Genomic DNA, 7,826 nt, shown 5'->3' with positions numbered 1-7,826 from the left:
CGAACGTTCTTTTCGACGGGAGCGCGGAGCGGGCAAATCTCCGGGGTAGCGATAGATTCTCGGATAGAGTGCTTCTGAATGGGGAGGCTCCGTCTTTACCTGTCGTGGCGAATGGCCCATCGGGACTCCTGTCGATGAATTTGTTTGGCTGTCCTAACAACAGTTCTAAGACCTGAACTGAATGCTGGTCTCAGCCACCATCAGGGCTCCCAACGCCAGAATTTTTAGTAATCCTGGCTTTATTTAAGGATGGGTCCCCAAAGCTGCTGCTGATAGAGCGTTTGAACTGTGCTACAGTGAACCCAATGTATTTAGGATTATGGTAAGTCCTGTTAAACTAAGCAGAATTTATGTCCAAGTAAACATCAGGAGCTTAAATTTTTGCATATGAATAATAAAAAAGGCACCTGGAAATATCAGCAATAGCAACGTACCCTCAATTCTGAGCCCACTTAGCACCATTTGTAGTGACACGTGCAGCCAAACTGAGAAATGAGATTGAATTTTGTAGGAATGGACTTTATAAAGTAACAATATGATAAAAACAAAAGCAATGTGCTAAAAATAAAAAAACACTATAACACGCTGCCTGATAATGATGTATCGCCGGAATGTCCAACAGGTTGATCGTGATCTACTGGTAGATCCCCGTGAGGTTTTGGTAGATCGCGGTCGATCCCTGGCTCTCTTTCCTTAGCGTTGTTAAAACTGACTCCTAACCCCCCCCCCTCACCCCGCCCTCCATTGTTGTCTTATCTCTGCAAGGGAAAGATGGAGCTTTCTCTGTGTTGCTGTTTTCCCCTATAGCGATCTTTTTGTGAATGACTTTACCCCTTTGTCCCTTGCCTTTAAGCCCCCCCAAACCGGAAGTACCCCCCAAAGCTTTTCCTTTAACCCCCGCCCCATGGGGCTTTTGTCCTCCCTAAAAAAAGCTCAAGAACTTTGAGCTAAACCCCTAAAAAACGGGGATAAATCACTGCCAGTTTTTAATTCTGAAAGTAGATCGCAGTCTCTTGAGAGTTTGCCACCCCTGATGTATCAGACCACTGGTCCTTTTGGCATCAGCACATTTCAGACAGGGGGCCTTCCCCAGCTTTGCTTAGAGATGCCTGGAATTGCATTTGAGGACCCTTGCCTGCAGGGGATGTGTTCCACTACCAAGCTGCAGTCCTGTCCCCATCCTTAGTAGGTCATTGACTAGGTGTGTTTCTATAATGTTCAACTTCAAAGGGCAACTGGATGCCACAGAAGAAAACAGTTGCAGGGAACAGGGGTGCCTTTCCAGACTCCTACACTTTGATGGCATGCTGCACCTGCTTAAATTTCCCCTTCTGACTTTGGGCCAGTGTTAGATTTTTTTGCTGTCTGAGGTGAAGAGATGAAGCTGCTACCATTGCTATTCGTCCATTTATTTGTCCCTTAACTGTGGTCCCCTTATGGCTCATTCACCTGCCCCTGGTCATAGAATCATAGAGTTGGAAGAGACCACAAGGGCCATCGAGTCCAACCCCCTGCCAAGCAGGAAACACCATCAGAGCACTCCTGACATATGGTTGTCAAGCCTCTGCTTAAAGACCTCCAAAGAAGGAGACTCCACCACACTCCTTGGCAGCAAATTCCACTGTCGAACAGCTCTTACTGTCAGGAAGTTCTTCCTAATGTTTAGGTGGTCAATTTCCTAGTCCTCAAGAATAAGGGGTAAAGTGTGTGCTCTTAAACAATATTATTATTAATCCAACAAGATGAACACATTATTTGTGAAATATACAAATGAAAAGAATAAAACATGAAATCTGTGCAATAATTTTGCCCACAGTTGCATCAATAATATTTATGTCAATCCCATTTTTATATTCGGCACTATGTGGAGAGAGAGAGAATGGGGACAGGACATCTTATTAAATGAAAAGGTAACATATACACTTAGATATATTCCTTATGAGGAACATACTTTTTCCAGCGGTATCAGCTGCTGGAAACCAAGAATGTTATTGCACTCAGGTCATGCTCTTGGCTTTCCACAGGCCAGGATGAGAATGGAGTGCTGTGCCAGCAGGACTCTTCTTCTGTGCTTTTCTTCAGAGCAACTGGTGTATTGTGCACAGGTTTCCTCGAGCAGCCTCTGCCAATGCACTGCCCTAGAAATGTTTTGGACTATAACTTCCATCAGCCCCAGCTAGATTTGAGCCAAAGGACAGGTGAACTGGAGCAACATTTATTCATCCTTAAATTATGGCCCATATTCGTCACCTGCGGGGAAGCTTTAGACAGAATGGGCAGGACTGAGGACCCTGCATAGCTGCTGTTGGACTCCATCTCCCATCAGCCCCAGGCAGCATGGCCAAGAGTGATGGATGATGGAAGCTGGAGTACAGCAACACCCAGAGGGCCACAGGTCTCCCTTCCCCATCACTCTATTGCTTGGGAAATGACAGTCTGCCTCTACTTCCATCTATTCTCTAATTTCCCCAACTGAAATAAAACACTAGCTAGTGATTTGTGCCCAGTGCACAATTTGACTGAAGTAAATTAAGGTGTTCTAAGTGTGTATAAGCGATCATGTTACCTGCTGCCTGTTTTCTCAGGCTTTTATTTTACCTCATCAAAGCGATGGTTATCCCAAAGATAACTGGATCTTGACTAGTCTCACGAATGATCCCTGAGGGATTTTGCTGTCCATCCCAAGCTTCCTTTGCTGTGTGTATTATCTGGATGCTTCCAGGAGGAGTCTTCTGCGCATGGGTCCCATTGAGCAGGCAGGAGTCATCACAGCAGGACTGTCTGGGCGGCCAATTATGACGCCTGTGCACGTGAGCCTAGAGGACTGCTTTCAGTTTCCACACCCAGAAATCTAGGTGACCACCCTTCCTGTTTTTCAGGGGACATTCCTTGTTCTTGAAGGCTGGCTGAAGGAATCATTAGAAGTGCTTTCGTGAAATAATCATGAAAGGCCTAAAGACTGCGGTAGACACTATTAACTTTATTACAGGGTTCCTAAACTGTGCTCTGCAGATCACCAGTGGTCCAGAGATGCTTTCTAAATCCCTTGTTTGTCCAGGAAAGCAGTCTCTCCTGGGCACTGAGGGTTCAATGCCTGCTGAGCAACTCTCATGCCTCAGTCACTTATAATTTGGTCCTCTTTGCGCTGGCAGCAATAAAAGATCAGGAAGAAGGAACTGGATAAAATTGCAGTAAATTGTAAGGGAGATTCAGATGTCTAAATAGAAATATGTTGTATGAAGTTGTAGAGGCGGCCCATTTACAGTCTCGCTTGCAATATACAGTTCTGATGGCTTCTGCAGAGCCTTTATGTTTTTATATATGTATATATTTCCCTTTGATATGTGTCTGTATGGTTTTGTCATGGTCTTTGGCTAGTACAATAAAATACTAGTTTTGCCACCCTTTTTGCCAGTGGTTCCTGGTGTGCCTGTAAAAATACAACTAAAAATCATACTGCATATAGATTAGCCAATTGCAGTTGCTGCAACAGGCAGGGAAATCATTAAGTGGTCCACCAAGACACTCTGCAATTTTCAAGTGGTCAATGGCAGGAGGGGCGAAGTTTTATCTGTCTTCTCAACATGCCATCTCAAATTCTCCCACCAACAATACATGCAACATGTTTAATTCATCCAGTTTGAAAACCATTTCCAGAGTTACCGTAAAGAAGTATAATACAACTCGAATGATGCGTTGTGCTCTTGTGGGCTCCCCTTGTCTGGCCATTGTGGGAACAGAACGCCAGACTAGATGGACCTTTGATCCAGCAGAGCTTTCATTATGTTCTGAAAGCCCATCAGCTTAAACTATTTTGGCTCTTCCTTGTTGTCCCTGTTGTTCCCTGATGAAGACGCTGCACCACTTGTGGCCCCTTCTAACGAGTCAAGACAGTGAGGTTGCTAGATCAAATTTTTTTATTATTTTTTTTGGCTGCTCAGCTAATTCTGACATGCTTCATCCACACCCATTTGCTGTCTTGGGTCATTTGCTGGCTGCAGTGTGTCTCAATGGAACAGTGAACCCCACCCATCTGAGATAACACAGTTGCAGCCCTGATGATTAAGGAACCCATGATCACACCAGTGGGGTTACTGATTCTCAGCTCATTTCAATATTTGATTCACCCCTTACATCTACTGTCAGGTGCTGTTGCGGTTGCTCGAGAGTAACCAGGCAGGACCTGTGTATTACATGCTTTATTTGGGTGCAACCTCTTTACAGTGAAGAGCCCCAAAGCTCATGTCTGGCTCAATGGCTAGCAGAATCCGGGAGTGGTCTTTTTTTGGTACCTCCCCCAGCTTTTGTTTGTTACCCCCAACCGTCTCTGCCCCTCTCTGTGCCACAGACTACTGCGCAGGATGGGTGATGGCAGGGGCGTGCTTCCCTCCTCTCCGGCTTGCTCAGGAGCTGCGTTAAGGCCCTCACTAGCATCCTCTGGTCCTTGCACCTCTTCCCCACTGGAGGTGGGGCTTTCCTCCTCCCCGGAAGAGGAACTGCTTCGCAAGATTTTTGGAGGCTCCCTGTAACACAACTGCCTTTCTGTTTCTTGCCTCTGTGCCGATGGCAGTTCCCTGACATCTACAAACCAGTTAGAGGTTGGGATGGGAGTTACAGAGAGTTTTGGCATTGCTTTGTCAAGATAAATCACGTAATTTGAGGGCAGGGGGGTGGGTGGGATCTTTTTCAGACTGGGGGCCACAATGCCTCCTGGGCAACATGCCAGTGTTGGGCAGAGCCAGAGACAAAAGTGGGCTGAGCGGAAATAAATAATTTTCACATTTGTTGAGAAGGCTAGTTTTTCACACACTCACACCTTATCTTCCATTCAGGCAAGCAAGAGGCATTGTAAGACCAAAGACACAGTCCGCCCAGGCAGAACCATTTGAGGAATGCCATAAATGTAATATTTCTCTAAAACATACATCCTACATTACATTCCTTGTTCTCATTCCTTTGCTTATATTTCAAGTCCTCCCTGCGATTTCTATTTGACCGTAATATTTTCTCAGATAATCCAAAAAGGGTCTCCATTCTTCTGCAAGCGTTTCTTCTTTGGGGTCTCTTATTTTTGCTGTCAGTTTTGCCATCTCCGTCATAGTCCATAGGCTGCAGTGTGGCCAGGGGAGAGGCGGAGGCATGGCCTGGAGAGAGGGCCAAGGGCCAGATACAGAGACCAGGAGTCCCCGAGGCCTGAGATTCCCCACCCCTGTTGTAAACAGGCCATGAATAGTCAAATGCTGCACAGCCCGTGCACTCCCAAACCTTCCAGTGAAACACAAAGGCATGAGGTATTCCACTTATTTATTTATTCCTTGTATTTGTAGTCTGCTTTTCTTTCAAATCTATCCCAGGGTGTTAAGGAAGTCCAATGAAGTGCAATTACACAACTCATATTCTACCAACTATTCCACCCACCGCCACTTGTAACAGTTTGCAGGGTTACCCCAGAGCCGTTCCTTTTGCAGGATTAGCCGTCAGCTTGGTGCTTGTCTTTATGATGGGTAATTCAACCCCACCCACAGAGTCCAGCCGCTGGTATTTAGGTAAGCAATCAAGTGACAGATGCGTCACCTGATTATCACACAGGAATTAAAACCAATGTCTCCCACACTTTTAACTGTATACAGTGTGTGTGTCTAATGCTGAAGCATCTGTCTTTTAGGTAATACTGTATTTTTCCGTCTATAAGACGCCCCCATGTATAAGACGTTCCCTATTTTGGGGGACTCGGATTTAAGAAAATGGGGGAGATGTATCTGTTTATAAGACACTCCTTAATTTTTGATATTATTTTTTAGGGGAGAAAACCTAGGCTTATACACGAAAAAATACGGTACTTTACATGCATTGGCAAACCTGGAGTAGCTCAGTCAGTAGAGCATGAGAATCTCAGGGTCGTGGGTTTGAGCCCCACATTGGGCAAAAGATTCCTACATTCCAGGGGGGTGGACTAGAGGATCCTTGTGGTCTCTTTCCAACTCTACAATTCTGTCATTCTACGATGATGGAGTCCATCTCAAAATCCCACCGTGAAGTGAAAAAACCCGAGAGATTCCAGACAAAAGTCACAGATGCTCTAGAACAGAGAACCGCTAGTCTGATCTCCAGTGCCCTCTGCCAGCCCTGCAGCCCAATTTTTTCTGGTGGCAATTAAGTACGTAGAGCAAAAGAAACAGAGGTGGAGTTAATTTCATCCTCATCATGGTTTAAATCCTTTCATCACACCAAGATGCAAATTGCCCCCTCCCTGCTCATCTGTTTGGACGCCTGAAGAGAAGCATAAGAAGCTGCCTTTTACAAAGTAAGACCATTGGTCTACCCAGTTCAGCATTGCTTGCACTGACTGGCAAAGACTCTCTGGGATTTCGGGGGGGCGTTTCTAGCCAACCTTACCTGGAGATGATGGGAATTGAGCCAGAGACCTTCTGCATGCAAACCAAATACTCTACCACCTGAGCTATGGCCCTTCCCTGGTAGAGCATGAGCGGGGAGCGTGCAAAAGGCTTGTGTGTGTTGCGTGCGGATGCTCCATGCATGGTGTGTGTGTGTACGGAGGCCATTGGCCACATCCACTGCCAGCTTGTGGACTCAGGAGGGCTGGTCGAGGGCGAGTGCAGCTCTCAGACCAATCAAGGGTCGCCATCCCTGTGCGGCAATGGTGCCAATGATATGGTGCTTGTATACAGTACTTCTAAAAGGCTGCCAAGTGGCTGCCAATTAGCTACAGCCACAAGGTTCGAGGTGCTGGTCCTGGTGAACAAAGCCCTATACAGCTTGGGACCAGGAGACCCCAAGGATTGCCCCATCCCCTAGATTGCCAACCAGTCACTGGGCTCTGCAGGAGAGGGCATGCTGCAGACCTCTTCCTACCAGGAAGCCTGTTCTGCATGATGTCATGATCCGGCCTTTAGCGTAGTAGCACCTTCTCTTTGGAACTCTCCCTCCCATTGTATATCAGATAAGTTCCTTCTCTGCTGCCTCTTTAAGGAGCAACTAAAGACCTTCCGCTTTTAACAAGCCTTCTTAAGTAATCTTTATCCTAGTTCAGGCATAGGCAAACTCGGCCCTCTAGATGTTTTGGGACTACAATTCCCATCATCCCTAGCTAACAGGACCAGTGGTCAAGGATGATGGGAATTGTAGTCCAAAACATCTGGAGGGCCGGAGTATATACGTGTGTGTGTGTGTGTGTGTGTTTGTATGCTTTCTTCACACACACACAGTAAGCCCGCAATCTATGTGCATTTAAATTGTGCACATTCAGCTTTTTTTTGGTGACAAAAAAATTTAAAAATTAAAAAGGGGGTGGAAAGAGGGCAGGAGTCTGGGGGGAAAGACTTTGGTAATCCCTCCCACCATTGCACCCGTTGTCTTTTAACTATACACAATTTTGGCGTTAGGTGCTATCCCTGGCTTAATGTTCACACCATTAAAAAAAAAAATCTGTCTATGTATATTTTAAAGAATGTTTTATTTTTGTAATTTTTAGAAGCAGTTTTCATATATGTAACTGTACCATATATGTTTTTATTTAGCTGCAATTCACTTTGGGGTTTCCCCCGCGGGAGTGATTCATAAATGAAAACTATTACTACCACTATGAATAATAGTAATATTAGCTACTACAACTTACCCATCTCCACCCTGCTCTCGAGATGAGCCAAGGGCCACATGGCCGGGTGCTAAGCTCCTTGATAGCTTGATCCCTCCTCCATGTGCTGTGTGATAAAGCTTTTCCATGGACCTCGCCTCTGGAGTCACGGCACATGCTTGGGCTATGGAATCTCGTGTGGCACACCCTCAAAAATGCACCTTGGCAACTT

General features: G+C 45.8%; 1 long non-coding RNA gene across 1 annotated transcript; it reads left to right on the top strand.

The window, feature by feature from the left end:
* Positions 1 to 21: 21 nt before the first annotated feature.
* Positions 22 to 3,402, top strand: LOC310661153. The gene is made up of 2 exons (XR_014503786.1): positions 22 to 322; positions 2,586 to 3,402. It is a non-coding gene; the product is annotated as an uncharacterized lncRNA (long non-coding RNA).
* Positions 3,403 to 7,826: the final 4,424 nt, after the last annotated feature.

Source organism: Podarcis tiliguerta (assembly GCF_965153285.1).
Source record: "Podarcis tiliguerta genome assembly, chromosome: 12".
Classification (NCBI taxonomy): Eukaryota; Metazoa; Chordata; class Lepidosauria; order Squamata; family Lacertidae; genus Podarcis; species Podarcis tiliguerta.
The sequence above is the reverse complement of the archived record's forward strand: the minus strand, read 5'-3'. Positions and strand labels throughout refer to the sequence as shown.